The sequence below is a fragment of the Dasypus novemcinctus genome, chromosome 17 (assembly GCF_030445035.2).
Source record: "Dasypus novemcinctus isolate mDasNov1 chromosome 17, mDasNov1.1.hap2, whole genome shotgun sequence".
NCBI classification, from domain to species: Eukaryota; Metazoa; Chordata; class Mammalia; order Cingulata; family Dasypodidae; genus Dasypus; species Dasypus novemcinctus.
Genome location: NC_080689.1, coordinates 7,043,753 through 7,056,313, shown reverse-complemented (window position 1 = coordinate 7,056,313; position 12,561 = coordinate 7,043,753). Strand labels below are relative to the sequence as shown.

The 12,561-nt window shown below is 48.5% G+C and overlaps 1 protein-coding gene across 7 annotated transcripts in view; it reads right to left on the bottom strand.

Annotated features, from left to right (window-relative positions):
• The window catches only part of NPAS2 (neuronal PAS domain protein 2), a 166,107-nt gene that overhangs the window by 75,048 nt on the left and 78,498 nt on the right, over nt 1-12,561 (bottom strand). The window lies entirely within an intron of this gene.

Sequence of the window (12,561 nt, the reverse complement as noted above, 5' to 3'; positions counted from 1 at the left end):
TTGCTCCACATCCTTCTGGGAATTTACCACTGCCAGCATATTTTAGCTAAACTGAGAAGAATGGAGTAGTATCTCATCAGGCTTTTAGTATGCATTTCTCCAATGGCAAACAGTGCTGACTTCCTGTACACACACATGCTTGCCACCTGCATAGCCTCCTTGGGGAAGCATTTGTCTATGTCCTTTGCCCATTTAAAAACTGGATTATTTCCTTATTGCTGAGTTTTAAGAGTTCTTTATATATTTTGGATACAAGTCATTTGTCAGATAGGTGATTTCTCAGTATTTTCTCCCAGACTGTAGGTTGCCTTTTCATTCTTTTAATAGTCTTTAATGGAATAAAAATCTTTTATTTTGATACAGTTTAAGTTATCAAGTTTTTCTTTTATGGATCATACTTTTGGTGCCAGCGCTGCAAACCCTCCACGCAACCTCAAGCCAAGAAGATTTTTTCCTATGTTTTCTACTAAGAGTTTGAGAGTTTTACATTTTACATCGAGATTTATAAACCATTTTGAGTTAATTAAAAAATAATATGTAAGGTTTATTTTTTTCTTTGCATATGATTGTCCCATTGTTCCAACTCCATCTGTTGAAAAACTAATCTTTTTCCACTGAATTGCCTTAGCAACACTGTAAGAAATCAATTGACCATATTTATGTGGGTCTCTATTTTGTCCCATTGATCTATCCCTCCACCAACACCACACTAACTTGGTGGCAACAGCTTTATTTTAAGTCTTACAATCAGATAAAGTGACTTCTGCAAATTTCTTTTTTGTTGTTCAAATTTGTTTTGGCTATTCTCATTCCTTTGCCTTTCCATTAAATTTCTGCAGTCAGCTTGGTAATATCTACAAAAGTCATATTGGAATTTTGATTGGATTGCATTAAGTCTATGGATCAATCTGGTGAAACTGATATCTTTACTATGTTGAATCTTCTAATTCATTAACACATTATGTCTCTCCTTTTTTTTTTTTTAGTTCTTCCTTTATTTCTGTTATGAGCATTTTGTAGCTTTCATATATATATATCATGTGGATGTTTTGTTAGATTTATATCTAAGTACTTCATTCTTTAGGAGTAATTATAAATGACACTGTGTTTTTAATATTGGTTTCTGTTAGTTTCATTGCTAGCACTGCTTTTTGTGTGCTGGCCTTGTCTCCAGTGACCTTGCTAAACTCATTCATTAATCCTAGCAGGTTTTGTGTGAGCAGGTTTCTTGAGATTTTCTACAAACACAATCATGTCATCTCTGGATAAAGGTAGTTTGAGTGCTTTCTTTCCAATCAGAATGCCTCTTCTTTCTTCTCCTGCCTTATTACTGCAATATGATGTTAAACAGGAGTGGTGAGACCATGTACTTGCCTTGTTCCTCATCGAGGGGGAATGTTTTTAGTCTTTCACCACTAGGTATGTTAGCTGTAGTTTGTTTGTTTTTTAGCTGCCCATCATTGGATTGAGGAAATTTCCTCATTCCTAATTCGCTGAGAGTTTATATCATGAATAGACATTGAATTTTATCAAATTCTTTTTCTGCCACCATTCACCCTTCCTCTTTATGTTGTAGTTCTCTTACATATTATATCTACATATATTGAAAGCCTCATCAGACTATATCATACTTTCTATTTTCAACTGTAAACCGCCACTTTACTTTTACCCAGATATTTACCAGTCTTGTTACTCGTCCCTTATTCCTCCTGGTCCAAGTTTCCACTGGCATCACTTCCTTTAGGGTTGGAAAAACTTCCTTTAGCAATTCTTTTCTTAGTTTTACTTCATCTGAGAATGTCTTCATTTCACCTTCATTCCTGAAGAATGTGTCCCCAAGATCCAGGATTTGGGGTTGACACTTCTCTTTCTTCAACATTTAAAAAATATCGTGCTACTTCCAGAAGGCTTCCACAGTTGCTGAAGAGAAATCCACAGCGCTACTCAGATCTGTCCAGCAGGGATGGTCTTGGATTTGGGCGGTGGTCGACCCGAAGTGCAGACTTGAAAGTTTGTGGTGCACTGTGGGAGCCCGTCTGTGCACGCTCAGCTTGGAGGTGAGCCCAGGGATTCAAAAACAATCTTACAGGGTTGTTTTCCTGAGTTCTTCTACTCTGCATGCTCCCTAGAACTTTCTAGTATGAGAGGGCTTCTCTTTTCATTCCTCTGGCCAGAAAGCTGGTTCTTTCTTTACTCTGTTCAGCCTCACATTCCTACAACTGAGCCTCTACTAGGAGGCCAAGCATTAGGGAGAGGGAGGGAGGGGGAGGAAGAGGGGGTAGGAGGAGGGGAGAGGGAGGGGGGGGAGGGAAGAAGCAACATGGCTTTTTGGGGCCACAGCACTTCTGAAGGCAGAAGTTCCCCTCATTTTAGCATTTTAGGTTCCTGTCAACCCCCTTTGAGGCTGCTGCTGCTCTCACCGCTGCCACTGCCAAGGGATTGCTTGGAGGGCACAAGAGAACAGAAAAAAGAACAAAAAACACAGATTTCAATCTGAGCGTGAAGAGAGCCCTTCCTGCTTCTCTAGGGGCCCTTGGTGGTCCTCTCTGGGTCAGTGCCAAGGTCCACTTGTGGGATTGGGGTTGCCCTCTGTCTAGGCTGGGGGAATACTGGAGGGAAAATGGGAAGCTGACAGGCTCTCTAAATTCTGGTCTTCTCCCCCAATCTGCCCCTACTATTTACTTTTGCAGAGCCTCGAGTAGCCGCCCCTGCATTCTGCCCAGGTTTGGTAGCCGTGTTCAACGTGGTGGACAGGTGGAACTGGCTTCCTCCACCTTGCCGCCATCTATCTTTTCATACTGTTTAAGAATGAGTCTGTGAAAAACCCAGAGGAATCCAAAGGTGGGGAACGGGGACTCTGAAAGCTCAGGCAGGGACTGTAAGCAACGCCTTTTTCCCTGGGGTGAGCTGGACAATAGTTGGAATAGACTCTTGAAGGAACCCATTTCTGGGTGGCTTCTGGAGACAGAGGAGGTCAACAGACTAATTGGGCAGGCCCTTCTTCCCTGCAACACTCAGCTGTGATCAGCATTAGAAAAGCCTCCAAAGGGAAGTGCCACCGCACAGCAAGAGCTCTATTAGTCCAACACCACTATGCTCTTCCACGCGTCCCGACACCCTTAGGGGAGATGTGGGCTCCCCAAATGGCCTGGCTAGGACGTGTGGGGGTACAGGACAGAAGGGGAGCCCCCAGAACTCTGGAATAGTCCAGAGGAGGGTTGTGCTTGTGGCTCAGGACGTGAGACAGAGCACAGCCACCCTGGCCCTCAAGGGCGCTGCGTCCGTGGCGCACCTGGAGGACTCAAGGAAGGAAAGGACCGAGAAGAGCAGGCTGGAGGAGGCTCCTGGTCCCAAGGCAAAGCCCCGTGGAGGGAGGCACGCACACGTCAGCGCGCACACAGCCACAGCCCTGGGTTTTCCCTGAAGGTCCTTCTGCGGGGGATTTCTGTGGGTGTCTACTGCGGCACTGTGCTCAGGGGTTCCTGTCCCTCCTGCACAGTGGGAGACGGTCACGAGTGCGCACACTTAGCGTGGAAGGCTGGCCTTCAAACGCGCCTGCCCAGCGGGCCAGGTGGCAGGTAGAAGGGGTCTGGCCCCTCCGAGGAGCCTGGGGACACAGAGGAGGAAGGAGAGGCTCGTCCCCCAGCCAGCTGGAGGGCCCCGCAGCAGGAAAGCAGAGGAAATGTGTACACAGATGTGGACCGCAGACCCCGCTTTGTCCTCGGCCCTCTCTCTCACCCATAAGTTCTCATGGACACATGGACAGTGGTAAATCGCCCCAAATCCTGGGTTTCCTTAAGGGGAAGAGTTAAAATTTCTGTATCCTTCAGATCTGAGCCTGAGCAGGACTGAGCCTAAAACCAGTGAAGAGAAAGAGAAGCAGGTGCCAGCACAAACGGGCCTCCATCCTGATCCTGTGCAGACCGGCCAGCCAGCGGCACCTTCACTCAAGCCTCTCTAATACCCACCCAGCAGTGCTACATTCTAGGCTGTTTTTCTGGATGTCTGATTACAGAGTTGCCATCTTGTAAACTGGCCCCAACAAGTCTGTTAACTGAGTAAAGAGGACATCCTGATGGGGAAAATAGAGGATGATCTCTGAATCAAATTCAATTGACCAAATGGAGTGCCGGTGGATACAATCACATGCTTCCTAAGGAAGGCGAAATCTATTGCCAGAACTGGTGGTGGAAGCACCACTGGACATCCCCTTGCTGCCAAGAGCAGCTGGGTTTTTAACAGGCAGTATAAGAAGGATATGGGTCGGTGAAAAGTGGCTTTTTACCCTTAGTGAGTCCCCATGACGAGACGCTAAAGGCATTTTATAAGGAGTGTTATTTTCATGTTCACAATCATCATTGGAAGTTGAAGAGCGGTTGACAGCTGCAGAATTGGGATGATGTGTCCTAGCTGAAAAGGTATTAGATGAGGAATCAGAATATGTGACCTGTCATCCTGGTTCTGCTACCCAAACCCAGGAGAGATTGGGCGAGTCACTCATACCTCTGCGGACCCCAATATTCTCTTATAAAGTGGGAAAACTGATCATTTTAAACCCTCTGAAATACCCCACAATCCAAGGTGGATTCTAATTTCCCTCACCCTTAAACATGGGCTGGCATCTAACGAGGCTAGGTGGGAAGAGGAGACACAGCTCCCAGGAGGCACTCTTTCGTGACTCTCGCCCTTGAACCCAGCCACTGTGTTGTGAGGAAGCCACAGTCCCCTGAGGAGAGTCTGTGTGCAGGTGTTCTGGCTGCAGGCAAGGGAGGTCCTGGCTGACAAACAACGTCAACCGATAGACACAGGAGTGCAAACGTCTCCAGAGGCGTCCAGTCCAGAGTCTTCAGTCCACCCCAGCTGACACCACAATGAGCGGGGATGAACAGCCCCGCCAAGCCCCACCCCAATTACAGAACCACAAGTGGAATAAATGCCACCGCTTTCAACCATTACATTTCAGGGTACACGACAACAGGTAAGTAAAATAGTTGACGCTTACAGACTCTCAGGTGCCTAAAGCCCCTTCCAGAGTGAGAATTCTGGCATATCTTAATTTTGGTAAGTAGTTTCACATTATAGGACGAGAACAGAAACTGATAAGGGTGCAAGAGTAGGACTTCTGAGTCTTGAGTTTTGTCAACCAAGCAAGCTGAACCTGGATGAGAGGGCTAATCAGAACAAGGTCTTATCCAGCTTTTGCTGCCTCCAGGGTCTGAAACAGGGCTGGGGGTATTTGAGGGAACTTGGATTTCTTGAAGAATTGAAACATACCACATAGGTGTTCTGGTCAACCTCTGCGAGACACCTGTGACAAGCAACGCCCTAGGCACAAAATAAACTCTCAACTTAAGGGAGCCCTGCGCGGGAGAGCTGAACGAATCAGAGTCTGATCAATTGCCAAAAAGCTCATAAGAGAATTTCTGCTAAAATTTGGTGGGAACAAAGTAAAGTAAGAAGTCTGATGGGAAACACAGAATATTAGCAGTGGTAGGCTATCTCCAGGCGCAAAGATTATAGATGATCTTGGCTTGCTTCTTTAAACTTCCCTGGGTTTTTCAAATGTTGTTTTGGCATTTTTTAATGTATAAGGGGATGTACAAAAATGATGAGAAGTCAATATATCTGTTGGATAGGACAGTGTTGCTCAAAGGCTCTTCCATGGAAAATCATAGAAGAATTACCTAAGGAAAAGGGAAGGGCCACAGCCAGAGAAGATTATTCTGTTACTGCTATTTTTTCTCCAGGTAATTTTTCCAAATACGGGGTTACATAAAATTGAATAGATTTGGGTTTGTTACGTAAGTGCAGTCTCAGCACCTCTCATGTGCTCATGAGCCCTGAAACTCTCCCAAAGGAAGGATATGTCAACAGCCCTGCCCAATCTTGTTTTCAGAGGCATTTCCTGGAGACAAGAGTTCTTCAGAATATTTTTTGAGAAAGGTGACATAAAGCAGGGTTCAGGAGAGGTGAGTGTGAGCCCCTCGCATGCCTGGGCTGGCCTGGGGAAGAGGCACAGGCATCCTTCTTCCACGAGGGCCGCCAGCACCTCCGCGCACCCAGGCAGTGGGGTTTCGCGCCACCTCTCAGCTCAGGAGCCTAAGCAAGAGCTTGAGGAGAGGACGCCACCAGCCTCTGTGTGTGGGGAGAAAAGCTGCCCCATGAGGAGCAGGACTGGCCTGGCTGGCGCCACCCTCACCTCGAGGCACGGCTGAGCATTTGGGAAGCGGATATGTTTTCCACAGCAGGGATGTGGCGGAGCCTTCTGGGAATGACCGGGAACGGCTGAGGCAGTTCTTTCCTCCCGAGACGTAACAGGGCCATCTTTATCTTAACCACAGTTCTCAGAAAATGGCTGCGCCCACTGGGAAGCTGGCCTAATTTCAGAGACAAGCTTAATTACCAGTCACACAGGGAGAATTTACCGGGAGCCCAATCGTTAGGAACTTCTCAGTAAAATTCTAAAGGGGTGTGTTCAGCCTTTTCTGAAGAAAGTTGGCATTTTCAAGATGGTGGACTTCTGGCCAGCCTCTTTCAACTTGAAATTTATTGAGAGGTTCTTAGTTAATTGCCCTTGGCCCTTGGATGCCCCAGAGGGAGCTCTGGGTCTCTGAGAGCTAAGACTTACCCAGTTTCTAAGCCTACCAGCCACCCACTTCCCAGTCGAACAATTCTTCTTGTCAGCCAAATGGCCACACCAGTGAAAGCCCGGCGCCCAGGCAGTGAGGCCCCCTTGCCACACGCAGGTTTACCGGGCCACGGCAGGGCGAGCATTCTGCCTGCTGGGAGAGCTCCTTGCCCTTTGTTCTGAACACAGAATCACTCATCTGGAAATTACAGCTTAAAGTAAACGAAGCGTGTGTCCTGTTAACTTCTGCCTTAGCCTAATGCCTGCCGTGCCTAGGAGCCAGCTTTCTTCACTAAAACCAAACTGAAAAGGAAGCCTCCAGAATAATGTACATTGCCACTTTTTCCCTGTGTCGGAGCTTATGATGATGTACGTAAAACCCAATCAAAAGTCTCTCAGGGACAGTCAGACAAAACCAGCCAGGCAGGCTCCAGCTGGGAGCACGCACACCCAACGAGGGACACGGGGCGTGCTCCCCAAGTGTGTGGAGCCGAGCTCCTCGAAGCTGGCCACCGCCGTAGTTTCAGAACTATGGGATTTACATCCAAAGAAATGCACCAGTGAAGCGAGAGCCCTTTCTCCTTTTAATCCTATTGCTCTCCACCAAAGAGGCTTGTGAGCAGCCGGCTGGTCAGGGAGAGCTCACAGATGCTGCGGAGCTGAATGAAGCCCACATCTGCTGCAGTGACCGACCCACTGGCTTCCATCATGCTTGTTTTCTGGAAGGCCTCCCTAACTTGCCGAAGCCCTCGGGGCGGGGTGGGCGATGTTAGGCATCCTCTTCTGTGTCTCCCACTTGCTTGCTGCTTGGCTAAGTTATCAGACACAGGTGGGAATGGTCCCAGACATTGAGCCACATCAGCCAACTGCCTGTTTCGATTTCTACCTGGGGGGAGGCGGAGGAGATGGCCAGCCTCCAGGTGGCTAACGTGCTTCCTTCTGAAACGTTCGCTTCTACAAGACTGTATGTGCTCAGTTCCTCAAGAACTTAAACACAGAATTGCCAAAGGACCCAGCCATTCTACTCCTAGAATTGAAAACAGGGATTCCAACAGATATTTCATACCAATGTTCTTTTTTTTTTTTTTTTTAAAGATTTATTTATTTATTTAAATTTCCCCCCCTCCCCTGGTTGTCTGTTCTTGGTGTCTATTTGCTGCGTCTTGTTTCTTTGTCCGCTTCTGTTGTCGTCAGCGGCACGGGAAGTGTGGGCGGCGCCATTCCTGGGCAGGCTGCTCTTTCTTTTCACGCTGGGCGGCTTTCCTCACGGGTGCACTCCTTGCGCGTGGCGCTCCCCCACGCGGGGGACACCCTTGCGTGGCACGGCACTCCTTGTGTGCATCAGCACTGCGCATGGGCCAGTTCCACATGGGTCAAGGAGGCCCGGGGTTTGAACCGCGGACCTCCCATATGGTAGACGGACGCCCTAACCACTGGACCAAAGTCCGTTTCCCCATACCAATGTTCTTAGCAGCATTCTTCACTGCAGCCAAAAGATGGAAACAACCCAAGAGTTCAGCAACAAAGGAATAAATGGACAAAATGTGGTATATCCATACAATGGAATATCAATTCAGCCATAAAAAGGACTGAAGTTCCAATACATACTATAACACAGATGGACCTTGAAAATATTATGGTAACAGAAATAAGCCAGACACAAAACACCCATACTAGATGAGTCCACTTTTATGAAAAATCCAGAGCAGGCAAATTCAGAGACCGAAAATATAATAGCTTAGAGGTTGCCAGGAGCTCAGGGAGGGGGATGTGAGGAGTTACAGGGTAATGGGGGCAGGGGCTCTGTTTGGGTTGATGAAAAAGCTTTGGAAATAGATTACGGTGTTGACAGCAAAATGCACATTTAGAATCGTACATTTTTAAAGGTAAATGGCAAATTTTATGGTATATGTGTTTGACCACAATAAAATAGCATATGCAGACCGCTTGTTTGTAGTATTCAAACCTCTCCCTCAGGCCTGCACAGTTTATTGGTGGTTGAGAATCGAGCTTGGGGTCAACATTAAATTATTTGTTTTGTTGTTTCTGAATCATCATTCACTCTATCGAGAATCCCAAGAACAGCTTCTCTTGCCTGATTCTGACTCCTGATTCTCGTTAACACAGGGCAGTGCAGCCAAATTCTCACCACCCTTGGCTAAAGCGCACGCGGTGATGGAGGCAGAGCATCACGTACTTTTAACAAATGCTGAGTACCTCCTTTTCTTTTTTCCCCCCATACTTTTAATATATTTATTTTTAATCTTTTACTTTATTTATTTTATATTATCTCTTTTCTCCCTCTTCTTCAAAAAAATATGAGGTCCCCATATACCCCCCACCCCTCTCGCCCCACTCCTCCCACATCAACAACCTCTTCCATCATCATCGTGGCACATTCACTGCACCTGGTGAACACATCTTGGAGCACTGCTGCCCCACATGGACAGTGGTCTACACTGTAGTCTACACTCTCCCCCAGTCCACCCAGTGGGCCATGGCAGGACATACAATGTCCAGCATCTGTCCCTGCAGCACCACCCAGGACAACTCCAAGTCCTGAAAATGCCCCCACATCACACCTCTTCTTCCCACTCCCTACCCTCAGCAGCTACCGTGGTCACTTTCTTCACATCAAGGCTACAATTATTTATTTTTAACTTATCTCCTCCCCTCCCCCAGGTGGTTTTCTCGTCTCTCTGCTCAGTGTTTTGCTCGCCTTCTCCAGGAGGCACCGGGAACGAAAGCCGGGACCTCCCACCTGGGAGGCGAGTGCCCGATGGCTTGAGCCACGCCTGCTCCCCCGATTAGCTCCCTCATACTGGATTAAGGGAGGAGGTGCCCATGAAACGTCTGCACAGGCAGCAGGTGATCGCTGCTCTCCAGAAGGGGAGGAAACTATTTTACATCGCTGTAGAGTGGTGGAGACTTGCTGCCTTTGGAAAGCGAGGATTCCTATCAGCGTTTTCTGTCCCAACCCCGTGGGCACTGGCTTGCGGGTCACAAGGAGCAGCCTCCTTTTCCTCAGCACCATGAGAAGCAACCAGACAGAGGCGCCGGAGCCCAGGCTCCAGAAACTCACGCGCGCGCTTGAACCCCAGCACGGCCTACCGCCACCGGCTGTGAGCCCCCCGCCTCACTGTCCTCAGCTGTGAACTGGGGATGATAGCAGCTCCTCCTTCGGGGTGCTGTGAAGACTGAACAGGCGATGGCTGCACACTGCTCTGGGCAGGCGGTGAGGGCTCCCAGGGCTCGTTGCTGGGATAGGCGCTTGCCCACAGCTGCATTTAACACAGGACAAGCCGTGGGACGAAGGGGCAACTGTCACCACCCCCATTTTATAGAAGGAGAAACTGAGGCTGAGGGCAGTTTAGTAACTTGTCCAAGGACAGAAAGTAAAAGTGGCAAGAAAGTAAAAGTGGCCTGTCTGGTTAGAAGCCTGGGTACCTCCCGCTACATAAACCTCTTCCTGGATGGTCACGGCAGAATTAGAAAGACCTGGAATGATGCCACATAAAATGGGAAGCCGGGAACTCTGATTTAAGAATTCCAATGCCTCTCCATCTAACTGTTTCCTTCTTAAGCACAAGCTCCATGCTTTTGCAGCTAGGAAGCAGCATGTAGTTTTGAACACACATAAGGCAGCCCACACTCACTGGATTTACATGGAAATTCAAAGAAGAGAGCAAAGCCATGCCCTGCTTCGGAATACTTGATCCAACTATGCCCCATTATCCATGAACGCCCTAAAACCTAAATCCCTTTGAAAGCCTGGCCTGACACAGAGCGTGCTTTCTGGGGGCAGTGAGAGTTCTGGTCAAGCTAAACATTTCCAATCTCGTCAAAAAATATCGCGTGCGTGAGAACAACTCACTTCAGGCCTCCGGGCGGGATCCGGCAGAGGCCTCCCACGCTGCTGCGGGAAAACCCGCACAACTGAGGCTGCAGGCTGGCACGGCCTTTGGTTTGAGGCTGGTGTGCTGTTTGCCCAAGTGTCAGGAAGGGCCTGCCTCTGTGCTGAGGGGCTGGGCTGGCAGAGCTGGGCACAGCCGCCCCTTCCGAGCCACCACCCACTGAGGACGAGGGGCAGGGGAAGGGCGAGCAGCCCCTCAACACGGCGCACTCACTTCCTGTGCCGAGGTTTCCAAAAGAAAAGATTGGGGGTGTGCAGGCCGTGGCCCCAAACAAACAGAGATGCGGAAAGAAGGAAAACAAGCTGCGGACAATCTATTTCGGAGAACTTTTAGTCAAGATTTTGGGGGAACAGCTCTATTTGCTGATCTCTGAGTACTATAAAGCCCAAACATCCATTTTCATTTATTCTTGGTAGAGAGGAAAGCAGGGCCAAGACTGGGAGGCCTGGAAGGGTGACAGTGAAGAAGATGGCGAAAGTAAAACTCCTGAGGGCCCCAAGTCACACTGGGTTGCCGCTCTCGGCCTGGGCCTGGCACACCGTTTCAATTTGTTTTCACATGAGGAGATTCTCCTGTGGTCTGGTAGTTAAGGGCAGAGTCTAAGGTTGAGGAACACTGTATTTAACTTCCAGTTCCATCACTGAACAGCTTGACAATCTTTGACAAGTTACCTAGCCTTTGTGAGCCGTAGTTTCCTCATCTGTAAAAAGGAAATAGCAGGGGCGCACACCTCAAAGGAAGCTGAGAACACGATATGAGCAAAAGTGCATCAAACCAGGAGGCCCGGCGGCCACAGGGGGCACCAAGGAATGCTGGTCAGAATTGTTCTTTCCAATGCTAAGGCTGACTTAGGAATGGGTTAGTGCAAAGTGTCATGCACTTTCATTACATTAAGTGATTAACAATGAAAAAGAGCTTCATACTGTATTTTCTGGGCTCATTCCCCCAAAATAACTTAGAGGAAGGCAGGGCAGAAATCGTTACTCAGCTTGCCGCAGGAGGTGAGAAAACTGGGGCTCAGGGAGATGAAAGTGTTTGTCAGAATTAATTAGGCAGCGAAGGGCAGGCAAGCAAGGTGCAGCGCCACCAGCCGGCTCTCGGCTCCTTCCACATTTCCCCAGTAGGACCTGTCACCCTGGTACACAGCACTCTTCCACAGGTACCCAGCAGGTCCTTTTATACTGTTACATAGCCTTTTTTTCTAGCTTCAAATCTGTGGCCCATAAATCCCTGTGAAGCTAACCCATTGTGTGGTATCTGCCACTGCATCCTGGCAAACTAAGTCACCTACTATGCGCTGATGTTGGCAGAAGCAGCAATCAGTGAGTCTGGAGGAAGGAGGCTAGCCGGCAGGCCTGTGCTGAAGGCTTTCCTGGAAGAAGACAATCCGTGGTCATGCACTCTAAGGGGTGCCTGTCATCATGCCCGGAATTGTCCAGTTCCCACCCATCTCCTCCATCACTACGTGCTCCTCAGAGGCTGGAAACCAGAGCTTCCCACAGTACCCGTGATTCAGATGAAGCATGAAATTGATGACATCCCACCCTTCTTGACTGTTCAAAATGTCAACTTTATGGCCCCACCTTATCAAGTAGGCAGTCAACAAAGGCTCAATGTTGGAATGAACTTGTCCATATATAATAGGTCCTACGTGCCAGTTACCATGGCAGCTTTTCTCACTGACCCAACACCAGTGCAAGGTGCATACATTATCCCAATTACAGAAGAGGAAACTGAGTGTCTGATGATGAGCATGTCCTCACTGTGTGGTAACTATTACTACTATCATTGTCCAAAGCCAGACAACTCTTCCATTGGTTTCCCATGAAACCCATGCTGGGGTTGGCATCATCGGGCTGGCCGGCCACCTCTGGGGTTCTTCGGCTTTTCCATAGCACAGTGACACACACGGCGGTGTCTCCCTTCTCTTCCGGAGCCCCTTCCAGCTTCTGGCTTCTCCGCAAGGCTTCTCCTTACACGTCCAATCCCCGTTGCATCTAAGCACTTCAGCCAGATTGG